Genomic DNA, 20,502 nt, shown 5'->3' on the forward strand with positions numbered 1-20,502 from the left:
GGAGTGAACAGCAAAAAAGTCAGCCAACATGAAATCCACTAGGCTAGGTCCCTAGGGACAGGTTGCCTTGCCTCAAGTGATCCACCTGCCTCGGCCTCCCAAAGTGCTGGGATTACAGGCACGAGCCACAGTGCCTGACCAATCAGCTTTGTTAATTGCTCAAATTGAGGCAACTGGGGCTCAGGGAGAGCATGCGTGTTTTCACTTATTCAAGACAATCTGAAACTCTAGAACCAGAAAGAAGAGACATGGTTGGGCATGAAAAGAGCCAATGGCCCTCAGGGGGTATGTCGGAGAGCCCAGGAAAGGAGGAGTTTCTGTTTTAGGTTTTCAGACAGAATGACCCCCAATCTACTTGTGTGCTAATGTGACCAATAGGTCATTCTCTCTAAATGGGAGGGTCGCCTCCCAGGTGGGCATTTCCTCCTTAGTAACTGAGAAAGCCAAAGAGTTGGAGGAAGCTCCTGCTTTGTGAGTTGAGGCAGGAACGTGGGAAGCAAAGAAGGACTCCCCACATAGAATTCTTTTCTGTGACTGTATGAACACATACAGGCATTTTAAACAAAAACAGCATTTTAAACAAAAACACTGTACACCGTGTTTCACAGCCATTTTGGGATCATGCTGTGCATACTTTTTCATAACGCCTTTTCAGTTACCATATCAACACTTTTCACATTAAATTATTTAGGACATAATTTTAAATGACGACATACTGCTTGTTGGTACATAATGTATTTAGCTCATTCATGTTTCACTTCTATGAATACACTTGAACTTCTTTTAAGTGGTTAAGACTGCCCAGGCAGCCCTGATTATCACCTAAAGGCAAATTATTAACAATGGAGTCATTGGTTCACATGGTATGTATTGAAATGCCCTCCTGGAAAGGGGCGCCAGATTATATGTAGCTTGAGGAACTAAGATAACTGTGGCATAAACCACAAAACAACGACTTAACAGATGCACTATGTATTTTTCTGGCTTCTCTGAAGCCCTGATGACTGCTGATGTCTGGGGCCCATGGTTTCAAAGGCTCCAGCACTAATGTTGAGAGTTTTGCTCTCCCCAGCAGCTGACAACCTAGAGGTTGTCAGGAGGACTGACCCCTTCCATGGCTCGATGCACTGAACTCCTGGCGCGCCCTATGGGCACTGCTGCTAGCAAAGTGCTGTGGGCAGAACCTCTGCCGTCTTCAGGATTTGGATTTGCTAATGAGGTTAGATGCAGGCTCATTGGCTGTGGGCTCAACTGGGGAAGGCTATGGTGCAGAAAAACATCTTCCTGCTTGTGACACTGATTCCCAAAGCTCCCGGTCTTGAGTTGTGGGGATTAGTCATCCTTGAGTGCTTTTGCCATCTTTACCAAAAATCCAGGTGTTTCCATTTTTATTTTTTGTTATCTCCAGCCTCAGGACCCCAGGGGGAGGAGCTACTTGGATTTATCTACACAATCCCTTCCGCCCAAGAAAAGCAGAAAAGTAGTGGCCTTTAACGAGGGTGGATTCTGAACACTGGTACCAGTTAAATACTCTCTAGAAATCAAAAGCTCAGTTGTTCCAGGAGACTTTGTATCTTTTTGCCCTTCACCTCTTTCTTTCCCAACTTAAACATGACTCCAAAAAGCACTGTGTAAGTCATGAAGCAGAAGACAGTCAGATTGCCAAGGTTAATATTTGTGTTTGAAAGCATGGCCTCTGTCAAAAGGGCAGTAGCCCTCCAGCTGCCGCCAAGATTTCTCTTAGCTAGTATGTTGGCCGAATAGTCCTGTTCTTCATTCTTTTTTTTTTTTTTAACCTAGTGGGAGGAAGCTGCGTGTTATCACCAAAGAGACCAAACTGAGCATGAGGAGGCTGTGACAGCGGTGGGGTCAGTCTGCTGGGTCCTGCTCACCATCCTCAGCTGCCCCCCTACAACCTCAAGCTGAGCTAGGACAAGCCAGTAGGTTTGGGGAAACAGTGGAACTGATGGGGTTGGCTCAGTGAACAAGCATCCAGTGTTCCATTCACTCTGATTCCAGTGCCAGGGGCCATTCTCCAGAGACACTGGCGGCTCTGTTCTACAGGGTACTAGCCTTGCATCACTCAGCCGGGAAAAGGTGAGTGCTAGACCTCCCTCCCTCCCTCCCACAGTGCAGACTCGCCAGGGAGCAAGGCTGGAGTCATGGCACTGTATACACCCAAAGGTGTCCAACTCAGGGAGACAAATTGATTATCCCCCAGTCCCCTGTGGAGGTCAGGAATGCTTAGACTGGCTCCAGGAGGGATGGAGGCGCTGCGGTGTTCACCCTTCATTGCTTTGTGAGCTGGTTTCAGGGGTCTGGCACTTGGATGCGGTCCTGCCAGTCACTGGTGAACTCCAGCACCCAAAGGCCTTACAGTTAAGATAATGCATCTGACTTGGAGAAAAAAAGCAGCTAACAAAATTCCCTACCTTCTGATAACTGCTATTTTAAAAAGTCAGTATGCATACAAATCAGGACTAAACAGAAGTAACAATAACTGGGTCAGGGTAGATGGACTGAGAACGATGATTTTTAATTCTGTTTTCTTCATCACCTACACTGTGGTTACATTGTCCTTACAATTTTTTTCTAAAGGAAACACCAGTTTTAAGAGGTAGAATCAGGGAGGTTGATGTTTCTAGGCATCCAGTGTAGTGAATGTGTGTAAATGTGCATGACCCTAGGGAGGTGGGGGAGGGAGCTTTTTAACTGGACTTGCTCACCTGTGTGAGGTGGGATTTCCTTACAGAGATCTGAGCTTAGCAGAATCCAGGGGGACTGTGGGCCTTTGCTGTACTTCAAGCCAGAGAAACCTTGGAGACCACTGGGGCCAATTTGTGGGCCTGCTGTGGCCATGAATCACGTCAGCTGCTGAGACAGCTCAGTGTGGAGTGAGCACGCGACCCACGCAGATGGAGAGGCACTAGCACCATGGGCAAGAGGAAAGGCATGTTGGGAATACAAGGACCTTGGGGGACACAAAGAAGGCAAAGGATGCTGGAGAACTTGGCCTCAGGGAACTTCCACCTCACACTTCATATTGACCCCATGGGCTAATCTCACATTTCTTCCCAGGAGATAGGATGTTATTGAGTGAGGGCAGGAGATCTTTGAGAGAATAAAGAGAGCATTCCCGAAAACCTCTCCTGGGTACAGATATCTTTATAGGAAGCTCTTTCTGTTAAATCCTGAGAATCTCTGATTTTAGCTCTCCCTTTCCCATGAAGATGAAGCCTCTCTCGCCCACCTCTTCCCTCCCAACTTTCCATCCCATTATGTAGACATCCTCCCTCTGCCTTGCCTCCATCTACTTAATTACTTGCATGCTTTTACCAGGATCTAAAACTTGGGCTTGGGAATCCAGTCCAGGCAGGCGTGTGTGTGTGAGAAAGAGAGAAAGAGAGAATATAGATATTCTGTAATCTTGAGGTCATCCCTAAGACTGTCCCTTAGAGTTTGCAGGTCAAGATCAAGGGTACTTCCAGGGCATCTAGAGGTCATGCTTCTCCCCATACCAGGATGAGAATCCTATTGGTGTCACACAATCAAAAAGTCCACTAAATACTAGAAAAGAGAATACTCTGCTCTCTAAAAAGTGAAAGAAAGATGGAATAGGTCTGGAAGGAGCAACTGAGAAAGGGGAGGAGGTAGGATAGCCACAAGCAGAGGGGCTACCAGTGAGAGCCTTTCTCGGTGGGGAGTGACAGGAAGTGCACAGAAGCCTGGTGGACTGGGAGGACCCACAGAGAGGCTTGCCTGGCCCAAGTGATGACCTTGGAAACGGGCTGCCCAGTTAGGCTTGGGAATCCTCCCAAGTCCTGGATTCTGCAGAAATAGACTCCACTTGTTGGGGTTTCTAATGTCTTTTTTTCTATAGTCAGGCCATAACCGTCTCCTGGGAGACCTGCAGCCAATGCTTGGCAAATGGGAGTTGCAGAAGAGAGAAGGGGGTGCCATGCTGTAGGGAGGGGGAGCGCAATTCCCTGAGTCCCAAGGGGGAGCTCCCCATCACAGAACATGGGAGGGCCACCTTAACATCCAGAGCACTTTCCTACTGAGGAAAGCAGGAACCACAGTGCATGGTTCCATGCGGCCACCTCGAAGCAGTGGAACAGCAGCTCACATGGAGAAACGCATAGAAAGGAAGTGGGTGGGTCTTACTCCTCCTGCCTCTGTCTGGGTGTGGGGAGTCTCCCTGCCTTTTGGATTTGGAAACTTTCACATGGGTGAGAACTGAACTCAGCATTGTCTTTAGAGCCAAAAACCAAGTACCTGGAGAATGAGACCTAGTAAGGCCATTTTCCAAGAGCCAAGCTGTGCCTCCCTCAGGCGCTGCTGAGCCTCTGCTCTCCCTGAGTGCTGGGGAGCCTGGCGGAGGTTTCCGGCCCCTAGACTTAGCTGATACTGGCCTCCTGCCGGACCTCATTTAACACCTTCTGTGGGCGGAGAGAACTGTAGGAGGAATTTTCATTTTGCCCACTCACACAGAAATGAATGCCACCGAGCAGGGCTCTGCCTGAGGTCAGAGAGGCTGCTGAAGGGACATTTTCCTCCACTGGCCGGGCTTCTCAGAGCCTTCTGCATCTGAGCCATATTGCAGGTTTCCCTCAGGAGAAGGCTCCGTTCCCAGAGGCTCAGTCGGTAGAGTGAATGAGTGGATTTTTTCCTCTATCTCTGCCAGCCACCATCTCTAGTTTCTCCTGTCCTGGCTCACAGTGGGTTTTTGGAAGGAGGGAGGAGTGACCGGAGCTGAATGGGCACCCACCCTCTACATGCCCCCATCTGGAGGCGCCCTTCTGGGCATGTGTGACCCCCTCCTTGGCCCAATCCAGAAGGGGGGGTGTGATTTCATTGAATGAGGCGTTCCAATGCCCTTTGCAACCTTTTGTGTCTCCTGTAAAATCTCCAAATGTGCTAGCAGAGAAAACCTGAGCCCAGTGTTTTCATCTGAGGGCTGGGAGTTCTGCTCATTTCTCAGGCTGGGATTGTCTCTGATTAGCTGGTGAGGTGAATGTGCCCTGTCATCCCTGGTCCAGCTGGGCAACCTGGCAGGTCATGCCTGTGCCTTATGCAACTTTGGCTGTCGAGTAGCTCCAGGCGCCTAAGGCTGAGGACCAGAGTGGCCTCCTGTGCCCCGAGGCCTGTCATGGTCTCTGCTAATGCTGTCCCCATCAGATTTCAGAGCCTCTGACCACAAACCAAAGCTCTCCCATAGCTCATCTTAATACACATGGCAGACAGAACTGAGCTGTTCTATTCCATGAAAGAAACATCATGGAAATAGCTAAAAGTCAAAACAAACACAAAAACAAACAACCCACTCAGACCTGCAATATGTGCCCTGATGGAAAAACAAACTCTATCTGGCTTTTTGGGCAGAGAAGACTTGGGAAGGCCAGCCCACATGTGTGGTGCCAGAAAACTGGCTGAGCAGCGCAATTGACTGCTAAAATGGCCACACAGTCTTCCTAGCCTTGCATGTGACTTTGCAGCTCGTCTCATCAAGGGGTGGAGTCTAGTTCCTTGCCTGCTATACCCGGGCTGGCCTGTGACTTGCTTTGACTAATAGAATGTGGCAGAAGTGAGCGTGTGCCAGTTCTGAGCTTAGGCTTTAAGGGATGTTGCACACTTTCTCTCACTCTCTTGTGACCACAAAGTGAGCCACCAGCGCAGGCTAGCATGCGGGAGGAGGAACACATGCTAGTCATCCTGCTGCACTGACAGCCATCCAACTCCCAGATGTGTGATTGTGGCCGTGCAAGAACAGCCAGCCGCCAGCTGTTCCTCCGTTTCATCACAGATGCATGAGAGAGCCTGGCCAAGCCAGCTAAGATGAGAAGAACCAACCAACTCATGTACAGAGTTTTGAGAAATGATAAAAGTTGGTCGTGTTAAGTTGCTAGGGTTTGGGATGGTTTAACACCATAGAATTACTCTGAGGATCAAACCAGATAAGGCCACATTACCAGTCCACAAGAAATGTTAATTGAATCCTATTACAGAGTTACATAACTGGAAGAGACCACAGAGGACATAAAAAATATGCCCCACTTTGTCAAGCTCACGTTATCTCATTTAGTCCCCAGAACTTCCTTGAAATATTGTGACTGCTTTACCCTCATGTTACAGAAGAGGACTGAATCTAAGAAATTAACTTGCCAAGGGTTGTGCCTAGTGAGTGGTAGAGCTAGATGTGAATTCAGCTCTGTGTGATTCTAAAGGCCAAGTTCTTAACTATTAGGATAAAAACATTGGTTCATACATTTAAAAACCATATTGGTGGCATACTCGCCCAAATAGGTAAAAGAAATTGGAGAAGAAATATGAAAGTATTCTTTTTCTAGAGGACTAGGAAATGTTAGCATGCTTATTCTCTGGTACCACGACGACATTTGCTGACATGACACAAGTCCTACCTCTAGCAGAACTCTCTATGCTCTTTCTGGGTGATCTGCTTGAGAAATGAATTTTGCTTTCAATGTGGTTGATAGCTAGGCTGACTTTAGAACTGAGAGCTCCTGTTTACTCATTCCCCAAGCTGTGGGCTTGCATATTTGCTAGAACTCACTGAGGAAAACTCAGCACATAATATAAATATAAATATAAATATAAATAAAGAGGAAAGTATTTGTAGTCACAATACTTGAATTTAAGCCCCAACTACTTCCTGGGCAACTCAATCTCTCTGTGCTCCATTTTTCTTACTTCCAAAATGAGGATTGAACTAATGAGATAATGAAAGCTGAGGTGCCATGACAATATAATGTATTGTTATCATTATAAGAGTGAAATCATTACTGAATTTGATTTCAATGGCAAATTTGAACTGTTTCAGATTAAGCAAAATGACATGTATTTGACCTTCTGCAGAAGCAAAAGGCTTTGTAGTAGCTTATTATATATTTCAAAATCAATAAAAGAATGGAATTAGAAGGCTTATAACCCTAAAAAATGATGAATATTTAAGGTGATGGATTACCTAATTACCCTGATTTGATAATTACACATTTTATGCTTGTATCAAAATATCAACTGCTCCTCATAGATACGCACGTCTGTTATATATCCATAAAAGTAAAAAAAACAGAAACCCAATCAGTAGTGGTTGAAACAAATAGGCCGTGATTTTCTTACTTGATAAAACATCTGAAGGTAGGAGGTTGCTGGCATTGGTTCAGTTTTGCAATGATGCCTGCAGGCCCACTCTGTCATCCTTGACATATTGGCTGTTCTCCTCTTGCTAGGTTGGCTGTCTCATGGTCCCAATATAGCAGCTGAAGCTTATGTCAAGGAAGAAAGACGGGAGAATCTAGAATCTCCCCAGAGGTTTATTTGTGTTTGTTCCTGTTTTTCCCTGTTGAGGTCTCATTAGCTAGAAATGTGGCATATGCCCACCTAACCTGCAAGGGAGGCTGGATAGTATTGGCCTTTTTCAGACTCTATAGTAGAGACAGCGAGGTGAGAAAATTGGAGTATTTACGGGTTGTTTGTTCTTGTTTTACTTTGTGCTTGCTTGTGCTCCCTGACATATTTGTGTAACAGATATATTTTGTGTTTCTATAAGAAAAAAATGTACTCAAGACTGCTATTAATATTTTTAAAGGAATCAAGCAAAAGACTTCAACCTACTGTTTTCATAATCAGCATGAGCTGGGACTACTTGGTGGCATACATAATCCCTCGCTATTGCTTGCCTCCTTTCATCATCTAAATCAAGCAGAATATAAGTGCTCAACACTTATGAAAGGTTGACACACTGTCACTTGTTATGTTTGGGGGAAGAAAGGTCATGCCCACTTGAGTTATTCTGTATCATAGCCTATGCAGATCCCTTTTTGGATGATTGGTGTCTATAAAAAAAATCACATATAAGGCAAGAACAAAGCCCTCAGACACATAGTAACTCAGTTCAAAACCAGTAATGGCCAAATGTCAAACTTTGGTAAGGATGAGGTGTGAAGGAAAAGTTTATAATCAAAATTCTGTTCTCTGAGACTGGGGAAAATATCACCAGCTGTTATTAACAAAGTGGCTGCTAAGCAAATAAGGAAGGTGAAAAACGATGGTTCCAGGAGATGTTGCTATCTGCAACATGTTACAGATTAGCTGGCACTGTCCTCACCATCTCAGGGAGAGGGTAAAATTGTGGCTTGATTTAGAGCTGATGATAGCATGTGTCTAGTCACTGGAGATCAAAAGAAAACTCGCCTGTAAAACATTGCTCATGAAATGGGAGCAAAGGCCAGGCTCTTCTCTTGGGTGTCTCAAGGGAAGTTTTGCTGTGTACTAGGCCAATGGGATTCAAGTCACAGTACAGGCTCCAGGATGTGGCCGTGACCGTATGACCTCATGTTCAACTCTGCCAGCCCTGAACTATTCAGATTTACCAATTGTGTATGATCAGTCCCTTTAATAGCTGATGATTTGGTGGCCAAATGACTCTTTTCCTTTCCTGTGATGTATGAGTAGAGACCACAGGTATTTTGTTTTGTGCTTAGAAAGTGGCTATTGCAAGTATGTATATGTGTGTATGAGTGTGTGCATTTGTTTGTGCATGTGTGTTTGTGTGTATGTGTATTGGTGATGCTGATAGTGAGGAGTATGGATAAGCAGTTGAATTTCAAATTCTTATCTGTAAGACCAGATTTGGAACAGCTCATCTGTGATGACTGCTTATCTTTTTCCTGAGATTAGAAAACAATACTTGGAGGGCAAACTACATCTTCCTTGGATATCTTCAAGGAATGCTGAAGGCATTGTAAATTCAAGCAAGTCCAAGAAATGAATGTCACATTCTTTGCAATGAGGAATTAGTGTGAAAGATGTAAAAACATCTTTAGCATGAAACCCTACTGAAAGAAAATCCTTGCAACCTACTGTATTTTGGAGCTCAGAAGAACTTCATCATGGTAGGACTTATTATCCTGTGTGTCAGAGGCATTTGAACCAGAGCAACTCCATCTTGAACAGGTACTGGTAAAATAAGACTGAGATCTACTGGGCTGCATTCCCAGGAGATCAGGCATTCTAAGTCACAGGATGGGCTAGGAGGTTGGCAAAAGGTACAGGTCACAAAGACTTTGCAGATAAAAGGATGTGGTAAAGAAGCTGTCCACAGTCCACTAAAACCAAGATGGTGAGGAAAGTGACATCTGGTCTTCCTCACTGCTCGTATATGCTAATTATAATACGTTACCATGCTAAAAAGACACTCCCACCAGCACCATGACAGTTTACAAATGTCATGGCAAGGTCAGAAAGTTACCCTATGTGGTCTAAAAAGGCGAGAAACCCTCAGTTCCAGGAATTGCCTATTCTTTTCTCAGAAAACTCCTGAAAAATACATTCTTGTTTAGCTTATAATCAAGAAATAACTATAAAAATAGCCAACCATTAGCCCTTGGGGCTGCTCTGCCTGTAGGGTAGCCATTCTTTTATTCTTTTACTTTCTTAATAAACTTGCTCTTTCTTTATGGATTTGCCTAGAATTCTTCCTTGCACAAGATCCAAGAACCTTCTCTTGGAGTCTTTTCTGGTAATATAAGGACAAATGCTTTCTTAAATGCAGTAGAAGCCATCAGCTTTGCTCAACCCCCTTCTGTTAGTTCCATGTGTACTAAGTTCTCACTGAATTCCTATTTATAACACGACAGAGGTGCTGAAGAGCTGTTAGAGCCACACTCAGAGCTTAACTGGAGCACTCACATTTCCTTTCCTTCTGGCCTCTGGTTACTGAAAACATTTGCTGAAAATTGCTGTCCCACTCAAGAACTGTCAAAGGTAATTGCGTTGCACAAAAGTTACCAAGAAGCATGAAATAATATGGTTAGCACCTGGTGACCAAGTTAATAGAACCTGTCTGATGAATCACCAAGCCTGCCACATATGAATCCCCTGGTTTCTGTCTGAAAACCAGGACAGCATAAATAGGTGAGGAAGACATGGATCAGGGGCCTCTTGGTGGCAATTTACCATACAAATTCCCATGTAAAGGGCAATTGTCAGGTCACCAAATGCAGTGAGGTCTGAGATTTGGGGGTGGCAGCAAGGGGGAAGATGTCGGCGGAGAATAAAGTGCTTTGGGAATGAGGACCTGTGTGAAGCAAGTACTGCTTACTTCAAAGAGCAAGGTCAAGACTTGGCTGCTCTCACAGCTGGCAATGACCTTGGCATCTAAGAAAATGAAAAGCAGAGACTCAAAAGATGGGAGGGACTTAGAGAGTCTGTCTGGGTCTCCCTACCTCATTGCCTCTGGCCAAAACTGTGCCCTTCCAAGTGAGCCAGAATATTCCTGTTAAAATTCTCCAGAGAAGGAAATCCTCCTCATTCCTGGAAGCCGTTTTCAGGGTCGCAAACCCCACTTGAGATGGTTTTGCTTTAACTTGAGGTTACAAAACCCCAAGAATCCCTCTGAATTTTGGTGCCTCTATTCACGCATCAAAAACTTCACTGAACCTGGAAATCTACTCATGGATTCCCTTGGGAGCATCTAGTCCTATCTGAAACTGTTTTATTTAATCAGAAATCATTGCTGGCTGGATGTGGATCTGATGCCTGATGCCAATATTCAAATTCAGTAGTCAGAGTGTGGCTCAGAAGAGACTCATTGGAACTGGGAATCCCCAACCAGGAAGCCCAGGGTTCACGCTGGACCCATTCTGACATGGTCCTACATCAACTAATGTTAGGAGTGCTGCTCTTTTTACCTTTGGTGATACTCATAGTTGAGATTTTTGAGATACACACACACACACACAAAATTGCATTCTTTAGGCAGAAAACATTGACATGAGGGCTGGGTACGTAATTTGTGGAGCCTAGTGCAAAATAAACACTTAAAGTCTTTTTTACAAAGAACCGGAAAAAAGGCTTTTCCTTTCTATGATGGTTTCTCTCAACCTTTCCTGATGTTTCGAATTTGCTGGTTAATGTCACACTGCCTCAGGCTCTGGGATACTTGAGGGGTGAGTGTAGACCTTCATAGGCATCAGAGTCCTGACTTGCAGCTAAGTGTGTGGGATGTGCTGGCCCAACCTCAATCCTTCCACAGCGGGCACTGGGCAGCAGTGATGGTTGGGCGGGGATAGGGGAGGAGGTAGCCAGGAACCCAGGCCTGGGAAATAAGAGGAGGCAGCGGGCAGGATGGGGCATGAGTCAAGGTTGCTCAGAGCATGCACTACTGTGCTATTGGACTTCACTTACAAAACAAATTCAAAGATAAAAGTATTAAGAATTTCAAGATGGCGACCACACCATTAAAGCCAAGTGCGAGGCCCCCTTCTGAGTGTGGGGCTGTATGTGGTGTCACTGGTAGCACACCCAGGAAGCAGCCCTGGTTGAAACTCATTCTCCTTTGGGCTCCCTGGAATCTTATTGTTATTGAGAAGCCTTATAACTTTCGGATTCCTATTTTTTTCTATGTAATCTGTTCTTTTTCTTCTTGGAAGTGTTTAAGATCTTTTCAACCACATTCTGAAATTTCTCAAATGTGCACCTTGGTGTAAATTTTTCACCTTTTATTGTCTTTGACGCTCAGAGAACCCTTTCAGTCTGGAAATGTATTCTCTTAGTTCTTGGAAATTTTCTTGCCTGAGTTCTTTGACAATTTTCTCTCCTCTCTCTCTCGGTCTCCCTGTTCTGTCTGCCCCCAACTTCTCTTGGTGGTGGTTGGATTGATCCTCTAACTTTTTTTTCTTAGTTTCTTTTTGCTTTTGCTTTTTGCTTCTTTTTTCTGGATTTTTCCCCCAAACATCTCAGCTTTCTATTGCATTTAAAAATACTTCAGCAATCATGCAATTGTATTTTTTATTTTCAAGAGCTCTTTTTTCCCATTGTGTTCGTTGCTTACAACAGCATGTTCTTGTTTGGATGCAATATCTTTTCTTATCTGAGAACACTAATACTATTTTTAATACTTTTTATTAATTCCTACATCTACTCTTTTTTTCTTTTTGATTTCATTCACTCATATTGGAGACTTGGCAGATCTCTGGTGATATGTTTGTATTCAAGAGTAAGACACTATGATTGGGTGCTCTAAAATTGTGAATGGGGCTTTTCTCCACATTTCATCATAGGGTTATCAGGAAGTGAATCATTGGTTCATTGAAGAACTTCCAAATGTCATTATCTATAGTCCTTTTCTTTGGACTATTTAGAAAGAAATCTAAGTCTCCTGCCAGGATGTGTGTCAGGGGGAGGGGAGCGCGGGGTGTGCATACGTGAGGGGAGAGTTCTGGAAAGAGCATAGGGAAGGGGGATGGGGAGTCCACAATAGACTTTTACTTTATCCTTGCTTCATCTATGCTCTTGTCTGGGGATGCTCCCCAAATACAGTTACTACAAGGAATAAACCTTCAACTTTCTTCCAGGAAGCTGGGAAAGAGTTGTGTGGATGCACACAATGAGAGCGGAGACCTGATGGGTTCAGCTGTGCTGTGGCAGACTTTCAACAGATGTCTTTCCACAGTGGGCCTTGCTCTCACCTTCCTCTTGAAATATCCAATGCTTAGAAGCACTGAGCAATTTAGAGCTTCTGCAGAGCGAAGCTGCTCTGTTCTCGCTTGTCTGAAAGCATTTGGTTTTCTCTTTGCTTATTCTGCCAAGGTAATTACCATTCTTCCACCCATTTCTTACCTTCTAAAATTGTGTTGAAAACATTTATGGCAAATGGCCTCTCATTCTCTTTGACTTTGTCTATGAATTTGTTTCTTAAAATTCTTTGTCATTTTAATGAGATTTGGGTAGGAAGAAGAAATAGCCAGAGTCAATTCTATTTTTAACCAGAAGTTTCCTTTAGAAATTTTAATCTTTGTTGGATACTAGACCCATGCACTTTAGTCTGATGCAAATCCTCGTTTTTTACTAAGTGAAATAGTAAATAGTCTAGAAAAATAGTAAATTTCAGTCTATTTCTCATAGCCTGTTTCTACTGATTTCAATACAATTCTAATAATCTTGGTTATTTAGTTTCCAAGCTTTTGGTAGACTAGAAGCAGAATTTTAGTAGAAAGTTAGATGTAGATGCTAGAGTCATATGCCCTGATAGCATTACGAAGAGTTAGTTGGCAGATCAAGAGAGAAAGGTGACAGAATAACCAGTTAAAAGAACACACTAAATAGTATAACAGTTTCTATGCTACGACAGTTTCAAACAGTCCTACACATTTCAAAATGCATTATTGCATTAAAGCGTAATGCAGGTGCCATCCTCCATTACCAAGCCTTCTACGGCTCCCTGCAGTTTGCAGATATTAGTTCCACGCTCTGCTTCTTCTGTCTATTGCCAAGCACATGACCTGTGGTTCTACTGAAACACCCTGCTCTATTTCACACCCACAAATTTCTGCTTCAGACCCGTGAATTCCGTAGCTTGGCACACCCTTTCTTACCATCACAGGTCATCCCTCAAGACCCATTCAAATTCCCATGATGTACTCTCCTTCCTCCCACCCTTACGTGTTCCCATGTACTTGTTTAGATTTACATAATGGAACTTGCTGTGTCCTGCCAGGAATTTTGAAATTATGCATCTGCCCTTCTTCTCCAATTGGGATTATAAACACTGAGTAAATAAGTGTTGAATTCAATTGAAAGTATCCTAATTGATGTTCAACCTGACAATCTTTAGTCTTCAAAGAAAGGTTAAATTGGATACTGTTGAGGAGGAAGGTAAGTGTGTGGTGCATTTTAAAAGATTCAAAAATAAAAATAATAAAAATGAAACAAGAAATACATTTTTATGTCGTGTAAAGGGCATATTACCTTTAACTTACTATAAAAAGTATTTTTTTTGATAGAACAATGAGGCATTATTTTTCACATGAACAACAACCCTATTATGCTACCAAGCTGTTTAAGTTTGAACATCGTAGCTTAGGTATGAAACGTCAACTACATCATTTTAAAAGATGGCAGCATAAAGAGTTTGTGCCAGGTGGAAAAAAACGTGAATATTTTTATTTAAATATGCTTTGGAGAGCAGCTCTGTGTTCCTTGACATAACTGACCTGTTTTCAAAATATCTGGGCTCAAATCCTATCTTGCTCTTGACTGATGTTGCAATACCTAAGGTGCTTTTATCTTTGTTCTGGATTAATCTTTAGTTGGGTGTGACTTCTGACACATTTGCTTTAAATTTCTCTCTCCTCCCGTGTCAAGTAGTTAATGATCTCAAAATGTCACACTTGATTCCACAGATTTCCCAGGGAGTCAAGTGTGGGTAGAATTACAAAACAAATGAAAAATGCAGAATGACTTTATCAGCAATTTCTCCATGTACATGCCAAGCTGGCTGCATGGGCATGTGACCTGTGGGCAGTGGCACAGGGCCCGTGCTCAGAAGGGCCCCACGCTTGGTGGAATGTTCTGCTGCTAATAATTTGTGTTGTGTAAGTGAAGTCTGATGGAGCAATGGAGCATGCACATGAGTGGAAGAGTTGTGTACAAAATGGGAATTTATGTGCCTGCTATTCTTTGCTGCACATTTGCATATAGGATTCATGATGGCCCATGAGCACAGAATTCTAGCGATGCACAGGAGTTCATGAAGACTCAAAGTATGTTGTACCCACAACAAACAAATCAAGTGACAGTCCTGACAGCCCCAAAGGCCAAACTTGCCATTTACACCAGAATTTGCTTTAAACACAGAAAGAAGAAAATGGCATTGAATGAATCATGTATGATCGAAAAACCTTATCATAGCCCATATTAGCCAACCACATATGCTGAAAACGACATTGAATGGAAAAGATAGGATAATCTATATTTTATTTTCCTTTCAGTCCTTCCTTATTTATCACTAATCCCCAGTTAGGGAATGTTGGTAGAAGGTCAGTATATGAATAAGTAAAATGAAAACAGTCAAGTTAGTTTTGTGCAGCATTTCCATTGGTCTAGTAAGAATGAAATACATATGTGTGTATGAGCTATAGATCCAAATTTTTTAATTTTGGTGATTCTTCACACACATTAAAAGCTCTTTATTTATATGTAAAACTGGCATTGCACAATATAAATAACATTCATGCTAAAAAATTAAAATTGTAATTTAAGTTTTCTTTACTTAGAACAACATTAAATGGTAGATAAAATCATCACAAGTCAAGAGGGATACTGTGGAGGAGAGAAAACAGCTGTATATTTCAGTACCTTCAATGGCGTATCCCCCCTGCTTTTTGACAGGGGCCCCACATTTTCATTTTGCACTGGGCCCCACAACATACATAGTTGGCCCAACATATATGTATGGATCATAATACACAAAATTTATGTTAGCACAGTTTTGAGGTAAGTAATCTCTATTTCCAAAAACCACAAAAAACATTGTCAGGAATTGTCCATGAGAGGAAAATCTTTTGGGGGTCTACAGGGACACAGTCAATGCATGCCATGGCCCAAGGAAATAAGTCATATTGGAAATTACTTGAGGATCAGACCACAAACGGTCATTTCTTCAATGAGACCAGAACATTAAAACGTGCTCCAGTCTCATTATATTAAATGGGTCAGTTAATCCATTTGCATCCTGACCCAAACAAAACCCCAGCTGAAAACTAGAGACCTTTCACTTATTCAAAAATATGTATTGGTCACAGAATATTGCATGGTGAACAAGACGGTCACAGTTTTTATCTTTGTGGAATTAATTGACCAGTATGACAGAAAATAAAGAAGGGAGTAAATCAAAAAATAAATACTTAAAAGCACTGTAGAGTTTCCTGTTACAGAAATTTGTATTAGTCACCAGGACTCTTTCAGTGTAAGTGACACACACACACACACACACACACACACACACCCAAAACACACAGAGTAACACCTCTAAATACCTTCAGCAAAAATGAAGTACAAGTTTATATAACACAAATCACATGAATTATGAATGGAACAGAGGTGGTTCTCCAAGGTAAAGCTGAGACCTTTTTATCAGAAAGGGGGAACTGGGTCGTGCTTCAGTATAGAATTGTTTAATAAATCTTTTGGTGATGTGAAGAATCACTTCTATTCCATTGGAAATGCACTTAAAGTTTTTGGTGTAATAACTTTTCTTAAAGCAGGAAACTCCTGAATTTTCTTGTTAATTTGAGCTATGTCTTGAATCTGGAGGACACCATTTATAGTTTGCTGGGATTGTCTATCTGAGACTTAGATAAAATGTCTTGGCCCCCAAAAATATGTTTAATAAGCTCCCATTGCTTGTTTTTGTCAAGTTTGTGAAAGATCAGATGGTTGTAGGTGTGCAGTCTTATTTCTGAGTTCTCTATTCTGTTCCGTTGGTCTCTGTGTTTGTTACTGGACCAGTACCATGCTGTTTTGGTTACCATGGCATTATAGTATAATTTGAAGTCAAATAGTGTGATGCCTCCAGCTTTGATATTTTTGCTTAGGATTGTCTTGGCTATTCAGGCTCTTTTTGGTTCCATATGAATTTTAGAATATGTTTTTCTAATTCTGTGAAGAATGCCAATGGTAGTTTAATGGGAATAGCATTAAATCTACAAATTACTTTCGGCAGTATGGCCATTTTTACAATATTGTTTCTTCCCGTGCATGAGCATGAAATGTTTCTTCATTTGTTTGTGTCCTCTCTGATTTTCTTGAGAAGTGGTTTGTAGTTCTCCTTGTTAGCTCTATTCCTGGATATTTTATTCTTTTTGTAGCAATTATGAATGGGAGTTCATTCATGATTTGGCTCTCTGCTCGCCTGTTGGTGGTGTATAGGAAGGCTAGTGATTTTTGCACATTGATTTTCTACCCTGAGACTTTGCTGAAGTTGCTTATCAGCTTAAGAAGCTTTTGGGCTTAGACATAATAGGCTCATGCCATCTGTAAACAAAGATAATTTGACTTCCCCTCTTCCTATCTGAATACCTTTATTTCTTTTTTTTTTTTTTTTTTTTTTTTCTTTTTTTTTTTTTTTTTTTTTTTTTTTTTTTTTTTTTTTTGAGACGGAGTTTCGCTCTTGTTACCCAGGCTGGAGTGCAATGGCGCGATCTCGGCTCACCGCAACCTCCGCCTCCTGGGTTCAGGCAATTCTCCTGCCTCAGCCTCCTGAGTAGCTGGGACTACAGACATGCGCCACCATGCCCAGCTAATTTTTTGTATTTTTAGTAGAGACAGTGTTTCACCATGTGGACCAGGATGGTCTCGATCTCTTGACCTCGTGATCCACCCGCCTCGGCCTCCCAAAGTGCTGGGATTACAGGCTTGAGCCACCGCGCCCGGCCCTGAATACCTTTATTTCTTTCTCTTGCCTGATTGCCCTGGCCAGAACTTCCGATACTGTGTTGAATAGGAGGGGTGAGAGAGGGCATCCTTGTCTTGTGCCGGTTTTCAAGGAGAATGCTTCCAGCTTTTGCACATTCAGTATGATATTGGCTGTGGGTTTGTCATAGATGGCTCTTATTATTTTGAGGTATGTTCCAGCAATATGTAGTTTATCCATGAATGTATACTGAATTTTATCGAAGGCCTTTTCTGCAACTATTGCAATAATCATGTGAAAACAACCCAATTTTAAAAATGAACAAATGACCTGACCAGGCATACCATCAGAGAGGATATATGAAGGCAAATAAATACATGAGAAATGCTCAACATCACGAAACACTAAGGAAATCAAACTAACAACGCGGTGAGATACCACTATATACCTATTAAAATGGCTAAAATAAAAAAAAATTTTACCAAGGGTTGGTGAGGATGTGTAGCAACTGAGTATGTAAGGAACACTCACATATTGATGGTGGAAATGAAAATGGTACAGCCACTCTGAAAAATCATTTGGTAGTTTCTTAAAAAGTCAAATATATGCATATACTTACCACACGACCCAACTGTCCCACTCATAGGCATTTATCCTAGAGAAATAAAATCTCAGGTGTACACAAAATCTGTACATAAATGTTTATGGCAATTATTTTCATAATTTCCCAAAACTTACAATTTAAATATCCTTTAGTGGACGAGTGGGTAAACAAGCTCTGGTGTATCCATACATGGAATGCTACTCAGCAATAAAGGAGAATAAACTACTGACACATATGATAACTTGGATGAATCTCAAAGGCCTTAGGCTGAGTGAACGAAACCACTCACAAAAAGGTAACACACTGCATGTTTCTCGTTACATGACATTTCAAAAACTGTAGTGATAGAAAACAGATCAGTGGTTACCAGTTGAGAGGGTAGGGTGGAAGATTGACTACAAAGAGGTCATAAGATAGGACTAGCTCTTTGTAGGTACCAATTTTTGGTAGTTGATGTGTGTTTTCATGTTCTGTATTCATAAAGAAGCCTCCATTTTGAACTGCTGGGATTAAAGAACAATGCTTTCTTTCAAAGTGAATGTCAAATATTCTTCTTTACAAATAATCTGTTAATAGTTAGCTCTCGGAGTAATTAACGGCATGTAAGAAAAAATCAGGTTCAAACTGATGAACCTAGTTTATCAAATGGAAGGAATGAATGGATATTACCCACATGTCACAGTTTTGATACAGGTGGAATTAGTTGATTATTCTGGGTCTGGCTTTCTTCTGAAAGGAGTTTTGTCTTCTAACGGGTACAGAGGAGTTGTGTCTAAACCCATTGTCACATCTCTGGGGACAAGTAGGTAACTGTCCCAGGAAACAAGTTGGGGAAAAGTGAACATTATAATCCCCCTATTACCTTTCCTGTAGCAGAAACTGTGGGCCCTCTCATGACATCTAATCACAACTCTCTTCTGCCTTGTGTGGAAATCAAAGTGACATATTTCTTCCCATTTTATATATGGAGACAGATACATACCAGAAGAGCAAGCATGCAAAAGCTAGAAACAAATACATCTTAAGCACGAGGTTGGCATGTGTTGCAGATTTTCTTGTCCAATATAGATGCAGAACCTCACGTTTCAGAAGAGACTTGAGATCTCTGATTTCTTGATGGGAACAAAAGTCTCAGTTGTGATACCACATGCGTTACCCATGAGAAGGGAGATGTTCCATGTCCATCCCCACAACCTCACCCCATTTGTCGGGCTGTCCGGTAGGCACCCTCTGGTGGTCACTTAGGTTGAGCGGCTGTCTGTTCCTTGCATCCAGGAGCTCCCCTACTGGAACACTACCCAGAAAACAAACAGAAACCTTCTGATTTATGGAAGAATAAACCAGCCAGCAGAAAATCATTAGTTTATTCTTTCATAAATAAATAGGCCAAAATATTTTCGGTCTCCTCCAACCAAAAAAACATTTAATAGCCTAAATGATAAGAAATGCATTCTTTCTTGTGAGTCTTTCTGGGTTTCTGTTTAGTTAGTTCGTTACTTTTAGGATGTGTACTTCTTTAAGAAATGTTATCTATCTCTCTTCCTATAAGGACAAAAAATTGCAGTGATGTGAAATTATTATAAGTTAAGTAGTATTTGAAGTAATTCTGGGAAGTGAGGGAGGACTGTGGTGTTTTCTGCCTTGCTCTGTCAAATGTTGTCTCTTTCTATAGTAACCCTAGGGACTCTTTTTATCATAGGATTTTATTCCAAATGGAATGTTAAGAGAGTTCAGATGCTGAGAGGCAGGTCAGGGCAGTGGGGGTAGGGAGAGGTGTGAGCTTGTCCAGATCTGTGGCTTTGCCAGGACTGTTTTCAAGTTGACACAGTGCTAAATAAAAAGCCCCTTGCTTTGATCTCGGGGACTTCCTGAGTAGACTGTCTGATTAGGTAAAGATCACATATGCCCCCACCGCCATCCTTTAGGAAGTAATCTAAGCTTTGCAGCTATTCCTTGTCCTGTCTCCTTCTCAAAGTCTGTCTGTCTGTATCACTGGGTCCCTCCCTGGGTCTGGGGCTTTTCTTTCTGTTTGAGCAGGAAAAGGGAGGTGAGAAAATAGGGCACGTCTTCCTCTTTGAAATCTTCTTAAGTTGTTTAGAAACAAAGCAAAAGCTTTGTTTGAGAAGCTCATATGGACCTCGTCTGGTCCAGGGCATCAAAGGAAATTGATCTGTTTGCAATATGGTCAGCTGCTGAGATGCTATGAAGCAAGCAAGTTGGCAGGTAGAAGAATTGGAGAGAGAAATACAGTCAGTGCCTGCACTGGGTTCATTAGCCAAGAAAAGAGGGTAGTGGTGTGTCTTTTCTCTTAGAACAACCAGTGACTCTTTAAGATTTTGGACGCCCAGGAGTTGCACAAACTGTCTTTGAAGATGACGAACTAACTCACTCTTGGGATTACAGCACTTTTAAGAAATGCTTGGACCTAAAAAGCTGCCAAATTGGAAGTCATCTAGACTAGGTTGCAGCTTTTCAGCTCTGCTCAGGAGGAGAATCTCTTTATGACATTAAAAAGCAACTTTGTAAACAGGTACTTGTACTTTTAATACTTTGTTTTCAACACTCTGTGCCAATCACTATTCTAAGTGATACACGCGCACAAATTCCACAATGTAAATGTTGACTCATTAATTCTTCATGGCAACCCTATGAGCAACAATATCATTGTGATCATGTTTTATAAATG

At 42.2% G+C, this 20,502-nt stretch overlaps 1 long non-coding RNA gene across 1 annotated transcript; it reads left to right on the forward strand.

Annotated features, from left to right (window-relative positions):
• The first annotated feature begins 715 nt into the window (after nucleotides 1-715).
• LOC119469347 lies at nucleotides 716-9,291 on the forward strand. The gene is made up of 4 exons (XR_005198137.1): nucleotides 716-725; nucleotides 2,345-2,350; nucleotides 4,318-4,319; nucleotides 9,212-9,291. It is a non-coding gene; the product is annotated as an uncharacterized LOC119469347 (long non-coding RNA).
• Nucleotides 9,292-20,502: the final 11,211 nt, after the last annotated feature.

The sequence above is a fragment of the Cebus imitator genome, unplaced genomic scaffold (genome assembly GCF_001604975.1).
Source record: "Cebus imitator isolate Cc_AM_T3 unplaced genomic scaffold, Cebus_imitator-1.0 Scaffold632, whole genome shotgun sequence".
Taxonomy (NCBI): Eukaryota; Metazoa; Chordata; class Mammalia; order Primates; family Cebidae; genus Cebus; species Cebus imitator.